Source organism: Rhinopithecus bieti, unplaced genomic scaffold (genome assembly GCF_001698545.2).
Source record: "Rhinopithecus bieti isolate Rb0 unplaced genomic scaffold, ASM169854v2 scaffold_29928, whole genome shotgun sequence".
NCBI lineage: Eukaryota > Metazoa > Chordata > Mammalia > Primates > Cercopithecidae > Rhinopithecus > Rhinopithecus bieti.
The window spans coordinates 4322004-4329947 of record NW_016814053.1 but is presented as its reverse complement, the minus strand read 5'-3'; positions in this window follow the sequence as shown (position 1 = coordinate 4329947).

Here is a 7944-nt window from a genome sequence, read left to right as displayed (position 1 = left end):
GCCGGAGTGGGTAGAAAGCTTGGCTCACTTCCAGGAACAGAAAGGAGGCCAGTGAGACCAGTAGGGGGTGGGTTGTAGAGATGCAGGGTACAAGATAAAGATGCTGAAGTAGGCTGAGGCAGAAACTTTGAAGTCTGATAGAACTTTCAGATTTATTTGTTTATTTTTGGGATGAAGTCTCGCTCCTGCCGCACAGGCTGGATTGCGGTGGCGCGATCTCGGCTCACTGCAACCTCCACCTCCCAGGTTCAAGCAATTCTCCTTCCTCAGCCTCCGGAGTAGCTGGGATTACAAGCCTGCGCCACCACGCCCAGCTAATTTTTGTATTTTTAGTAGAGACGGGTTTTCGTCATGTTGGCTAGGCTGGTCTGGAACTCCTGACCTCAGGTGATCCACCCTCCTCATCCTCCCGAAGTGCTAGGATTACAGGTGTGAGCCACTGTGCCCGGCCAGTTTTTTTTTTTTTTTTTTTTTTTTTTTTTTTTTTTGAGACTGTGTCTTGCTCTGTCACCTAGGCTGGAGTGCAGTGGCGCAATCTCAGCTCACTGCAACCTCTGCCTCCCCAGTGCAAGCAACTGCCGTGCCTCACCCTCCTGAGAAGCTGGGATTACAGGCGCCCACCACCACTCCAGGCTCATTTTTGTATTTTCAGTAGGAATGGGGTTTCACCATATTGGCCAGGCTGGTCTCAAACTGACCTCAAGTGATCCGCCTGCCTCCGCCTTCCAAAGTGCTGGGATTACAGGCGTGAGCCACCATGCCTGGCCAGCTTTCAGATTTTGTGATTTGGGGAAAATTACATACTGCCTCAATATCTCTGTAAAATGATCATAATAGTTGCACTTATCTAATAGGGTCATGGTATTAAATAGGATAATATGCCTAAACACAACGTCTGCTGCATAGTAAGTACTCAATAGTGTTCTTTTGAATAGATATTTATTTTAAGGGTAGTAATGACTCCCATTTTTGCAGTACAGGTCCTCATTGCTATACCTCTTGCCATCACTGTTCCTGGGGACAATTAATTGTTGTCCAAAAAAATGAGTAAAATTCTCCAAATAGATTCTGTTTAGTCTCACCTTATCCAATGGCCATGAATGTTTGAGTTTAAATATGCATATCCTAAATATACAAATAAAGTACAAATTTATGTAAATTAATGACCCAAAGTCACATAAAGGATGCCTTCAAATTTATTAGGAAAAATTCTCATGGGTATTGTGTGACTATTCCATTCTATTTTCTTTTCTTTTTTTTTTTTTTTTTTGAGATGAGTCTTGCTCTGTCGCCAGGCTGGAGTACAGTGGCGTGATCTCGGCTCACTGCAACCTCCACCTCCCGGGTTCAAGTGATTCTCCTGCCTCAGCCTCCTGAGTAGCTGGGATTACAGGCATGCACCACCACGCCTGGCTAATTTTTGTATTTTTAGTAGAGACGGGATTTCACTATGTTGGTCAGGCTGGTCTTGATCTCCTGACCTCATGATCCACCCACCTCAGTCTCCTAAAGTGTTGGAATTACAGGCGTGAGCCACCACATTCCGCCAATTTTTCTAAATATGACTGGGTTCTTGCAGTATACAATGAACAAAGAAGCTGTATTGGGCAGGGATAGTCCCTTCTCCCACTCAGTTGCAAGTACTCTGGTCAAACTAGTCCATCCATACCAAAATATGTAACCTCTGACATCAAGAAGTAAAGAAGAGAGGACAAGGCAGAGAAAGAAAGATAGTTCAGTTTGGCTCAATTTAACAAATATTTATGAGCACATACTGATAGGTTATTTTAACATTAATCACATCAATATTTTAAATTCCCTTAACCCTTGTTCTTTTTCTGTCACCCATCTGGCAGCATTTCAACTTCAGATGAATCTTCTATTTTCCCCATGCCTACACTAGCCCTGTTACTTTTTTGGGTTTTTTTTTGTTTGTTTGTTCTTTATTTTGAGCAGGAGTCTCACTCTGTTGCCCAGCTGGAGTGCAGTGGTGCGATCTCAGCTCGCTGCAGCCTCTGCCTCCCGGGATCAAGGGATTCTCCTGCTTCAGCCTCCCGAGTAGCTGGGAGTACAGGTATGCGCACTACACCCAACTAATTTTTGTATTTTTGGTAGAGATGAGGTTTCACCATGTTGGTCAGGCTGGTCTTAAATTCCTGAGCTCAGGTGATCCACCTGCCTAAGCGTCCCCAAAGTACTGGGATTACAGGTCACCCCACCTGGCCGCTACTTTTTTATACACGCCTATAAGACTGTATTCCTCTCCATCTGAAAACGTAGCTCAACTTGTAATTATATATTCTTAAACGTGACTAAATGTTTAGAGTCTTTTCCCTGCAGTGGACTGTAACCCCTTGGAAAACAGGACTATAACTATTTATTTCTCGTGATTGGATCCCCAGTGTCTAGCACAGTGTCTGAAGTAAAAGAGATACATGTATATTGAATGAATGAATCTATCAGGCACTAAGATAGGTAAGCAGAGTTATAAAAAGACTAAGAAAAGTGACCAGGACTCAAGGAACTTAAAATATCATAAAGTGAAAACAGAAAAATACAAATGTGACCAAAAAATGAAAATTAGAACATATAGGGTGGAAGAGATATAAGAAGGTCAGGCATATCTTAGTTTATTTTGGAGTCATTAAAAGTGATGTCATAATAAACGGTGATGAAATTGATGTAGACCTTCAAAAATCATGTAAGGATAGTTTCTCAATCTATTTTCCTATAACCTGGCACAGATGAGTGTGGTCATTTTAAAATATGTACACAAATTATTTGACACTTTCCACTTCAAGAAGTGGAGCATAATTCCTCTTCCTTGGCCCTAGTGACTTGCTCTTGATAAATAAAATGGAAGTGACAGTGTGCAACAATGGAGACTAGATCACAAAAAGTGTTGAGCCTTCCTTTTGAGTCTCCCTTGGATGACTCCCTGTGGAAGAAGCCAGCTGCCATGGCATGAGGACACATCAACAGATCTATGGAGAGACCTACATGGCAAGGAACAGCCATCCAGGAACTTAAGGCCTCCTGCCAACAGCCATGAGCAAGCGGTTCTTGGCAGAGATCCTCCAGCTCTAGGCAAGCCTTTAGATTACTGCAGCCCTAGTATTGATTGCAACACCATGAGAGACTGAGTCACACAACTCACTTCAGCTGCTACTGAATTGCTGGTCCTTAAAAACCATGAGATGATAAATGTTTGTTGTTTGAAGCCATTTAGTTTTGGGGTAATTTGTTACACAGTGATAGATAACAAATACAACAGGAACAGATTTATTTTTAAGAGAAAAATTGGGAAATGGTATCAAATAGGCAAGTAGCAACTACTTTTGCTCCCACACTGGCCACAACACTCAAGTGTTTAGAAATGTTTCATCCCAACTGTTTACTCCCAAATACCTACGAAAATGCACTTAAATTAGGCCAGGCGCGGTGGCTCATGCCTGTAATCCCAGAACTTTTGGAGTTCGAGGCAGGCGTATCACGAGGTCAGGAGATTGAGACCATCGTGGCTAACACGGTGAAACCCTGTCTCTACTAAAAAATACAAAAAAATTAGCCAGGCGTGATGGCTGGCACCTGTAGTCCCAGCTACTGGGGAAGCTGAAGCAGGAGAATGGCGTGAACCTGGGAGGCGGAGGTTGCAGTGAGCTGAGTTCGTGCTACTGCACTCCAGCCTGGGCGACAGAGTGAAACTCCATCTCAAAACAAAACAAAACAAAACAAAACAAGAAACAAAGAAAGTGCACTTAAATTAATGTGTCTATGTTTAAGCAGTGAGATGCTGAGGTAGGAATAGACATTAGAGTTCCGGCCGGGCATGGTGGCTCATACCTGTAATCCTAGCACTTTAGGAGGCTGAGGCAGGTGGATCATTTGAGGTCAGGAGTTCAAGACCAGCCTGACCAACATGGTGAAACCCCATCTCTACCAAAAATACAAAAAAATTAGCCAGAAGTGGTGGCACATACCTGTAGTCCCAGTTACTCGGGAGACTGAGGCAGGAGAATTGCTTGAACTGGGGAGACAGAGGTTGCAGTCTCTGGAGCCAAGATCTTGCCACTGCACTCCAGCCTGGGAGATGGAGCGAGACTCCATCTCAAATAATAAGAATAAAATAAAATAATAAAATAAAATAAAGAAGTTAGAGTTTCTAGGCTTCTGGGATGTGCTTTTAATAAAGTAATAACATAAAGAGAGCTTTTTAAAAAAGTACTAAAGATTAAATTGAAAAAGAGGTGTCTATTGTCTCACTTTCTGTAATCCCGAGTTCCACTCCCTTCATTTTTAAATGTGTTTCTACTATACTTACCTTTGTATTTCTAAATAATATCCTTATGCTGCTATTTCTTGATATATAAATTATAGGATTTATCTTCTAAACAAATTAGGAAGGTAAAGATTTAGCACCCTCACTCCAGACTCCCAGTTTTCCTGCTTGCATCCTCCATGCATGCAATATATGTAAGTTTTGGTTAAATTGCTATCCAATATTTGTGTCATGGTGGGGCTATGTATGTCAAGCAGTATACTATTTGCTTTATTAAAAAAAAAAATTTTTTTGAGACTGATTCTTGCTCTTGTTGTCCAGGCTGGAGTGCAGGAAATCAAATTGAAAGAGAGAGGAATCAGCATTTTCGGAACGCAGCAGAGATTTCATGAAAATTGGTCATTGGGTTTGGCAATAGGAAGGCCATGTAAAGAGGAGTTTCAGGGGAGTAGAGCTGGAAACCAGAGTGCACCATGGGTTAAAATGTGAGTGGGAAGTTGAGGAGTTAATGAGAAGTGAAGTCAGTGACTATATACAGCTTGCTTTCAGGAATGTGAGGTAAAGAAGGTGAAGATATTATGTGGCATGTCTTCCCACTTCAGATGATTCTAAGCACCTTGAGACAAATATTTAGTAATGTACCACATGTGCAACCTTAATTCAGTAAATATTAATGACAGGAATGATTCTAATAAAAATATCAGCACCAAACCCATTAGGTTTTTACTTAGCCTTTCTTCTTTTCCCAAATTATTTCCTTTAAATTATTTTCTTCCAGTCTATCCAATGACAGAAATTGTTTAGGTACTGAGAAGCTTCCCACAGAAATCCCCACATACCATTTTGAGACATTGGGCTCAAGCCATTTCCTGCTTTGGTCATTAAAAAAAAAAAAAATAGTAGCTGTTATTTACACAGTAATCAGAATTCCATCAGGAAATGCTGTGTGCATTAAATCTAAGTCATGTTATTGTTAAAATCGCTAGTATCAGAAAAACAAGTTTGTGACCTTGTTCGTCTCTAAAAAATTTAATGTTATTTAGCAGAGTTGTAATGAATGGGAAGCTGGGCTTTCAGAAATCAAAGGTTGATCTATGTACCCTGTGGGTGCTCTTTAAATAGTTATTGAATGACTAATCAGTGATTGCATGGGCCCTAACACAGGTGAGATGATTGCCTGAGCAGGTGTATTTCAAGAAGCAAATTCATACAAAGGGAGTTTCCTTCTGGCCTGAAAGATTCTCAGGGACACTTCAGTGATATTCATATCACACACATAAAACTGTATTTACTTATTCTAAAATCTCTTACAAATCTGAAAGAAAACATTATAATTATCTAGACAATAAAGTAAAAAAATGTGGATACTTTTTCTAAGTTTGCTAGAAATTTATTCTGGGAAAGAGTTTGAGTTTTATGGGAAATAATTTCTATCATGGGAACACTGCCATTTTTAAGCTCCCCTAGGTTACAGGTCATTGCATTAGGGTAAAATTTAAGCTGATTCATATTCAGATTGCTTCCTTCTAAAATCATAGGCTTTATTCATTTCCCCTTTTCTTATTGTGTTTCTCATTTTTGATGGCCTAATCTTCATTTATTAGTACTGTGGCCAATGAAAGGTTTTCATGTATTCCACGAACATATACAAAGACAAGATCCTTGTTAAGGATCTCTGGGAGTCTCAGGAACATTTGAAACACAATCCCTGCTCAAGAAGTTTAAAGATGTTACAATTCAGTGAAGAAATATGAAGTAGAAAATATCATTAAAGATTACATACTAATGCTGAAATGAACATGGGAGTGCAGATATTTCTTTGACATACCAATTTTACTTTTATTTATTGATTTATTTTTTAAAGACAGAGTCTCACTCTGTCACCCAGGCTGGAGTGCAATGGTACGATCTCGGCTCACTGCAACCTCTGCCTCCTGGGTTCAAGCAATTCTCTCACCTCGGCCTCCCGAGTAGCTGAGACTACAGGGACACACCACCATGCCCAGCTAATTTTTTGTATTTTTAGTATAGACAAGGTTTTACCATGTTGGTCAGGCTGGTCTTGACCTCCTGACCTCAAGCAATTCGCCTGCCTCAGCTTCCCAAAGTGCTGGGTCAGGCGTGAGCCACCATGCCCGGCCTGACATGCCAATTTTAATTCCTGGGTCTGGCCCTAAAAAGGATAACTGGGGCCTGTATATAGGAATATGAAAAAGCTTTTGGCCAGGCACGGTGTCTCACTGAGCCTGTAATCTCAGCACTTTGGGAGGCCAAGGCAGGTGAATCACGAGGTCAGGAGGTTGAGACCATCCTGGCTAACATGGTGAAACCCTGGCTCTACTAAAAATACAAACAAATTAGCTGGGGGTGGTGACGCGCGCCTGTAGTCCCAGCTCCTCAGGAGGCTGAGGCAGGAGAATCACTTGAACCAGGGAGCTGGAGGTTGCAGTGAGCCAAGATTGCGCCACTGCACTCCAGCCTGGTGACAGAGCAAGACTGTCTCAAAAAAAAAAAAAAAAAAAGCTTTCAGGTTAGGAGGGAAATTGTATTAATATGTACGTGAGACATGTTGTAGATACTAGAATTAGAGCTCCTCAGGTCCATCAGGATCTCACATGGGTTGTTGACTTTTTACTACATGTCTACTTGGCAGTGATAGGCAGAGGTCTAGGGTTTGCAGTAAAATACATGAGTTTGAGTCATTTGAACGATTTCAACTTTTAATGTGCATGCAAGATGTCAGAAAGCTGCCAGTTTCACCTTGAAACTATCTTCTTAGGCTTGGTGAAGTGGCTCACACTTGTAATCCTAGCACTTTGGGAGGCTAAGGCAGGCAGATCACTTGAGGTCAGGAGTTCGAGACCAGCCTGGCCAACATGGTGAAACCACATGTCTACTAAAAATACAAAAGTTAGCTGGGTATGGTTGTGCAGGCCTGTAATCCCAGCTACTCGGGTGGCTGAGGCATAAGAATCACTTGAACCCGGGAAGTGGAGGTTGCAGTGAGCCGAGATTGGAGCACTGCACTTTAGCCTGGGGAAGTGAGACTCTGTCTCAAATAAAAAAAAAATTTTTTTTTTTTTTTTTTTTTTTTTAAGTAAGGCCACGTGCGGTGGCTCAGGCCTGTAATCCCAGCACTTTGGGAGGCTGAGATGGTCACCTGAGCTCAGGAGTTAAGAGACCAGCCTGGCCAACATGGCAAAACCCCTTCTCTCCTAAAAACACAAAAATTAACCGAGTGTGTGGTGGCTTACACCTGTAATCCCAGCTACACGGGAAGCTCAGGCAGGAGAATCGCTTGAACCCGGGAGATAGAGATTACAGTGAGCCGAGATCCGGCCACTGCACTCCAGCCTGGGCGACAGAGCGAGACTCCGCCTCAAAAAAAAAAAAAAACAAAAACAAAAGTAATCCCAGCACTTTGGGAGGCTGAGACCGGAGAATCGCTCTTGAGGAGTTTGAGAACAGCCTGGGCAATATGGTGAAACCTCGTTTCTACTAAAAATAAAATTAGCCCGGCGTGGTGGCGCACGCCTGTAGTCTATGCTACGCAGGAGGCTTAGGTGGGAGGATCGCTTGAGCCCAGGAGTTCGAGGCTGCAGTGAGCCGCGATCGAATCATTGCAGGAGAGCCTGGGTGACCCAGGAAGACCCTATCTGGGGGGG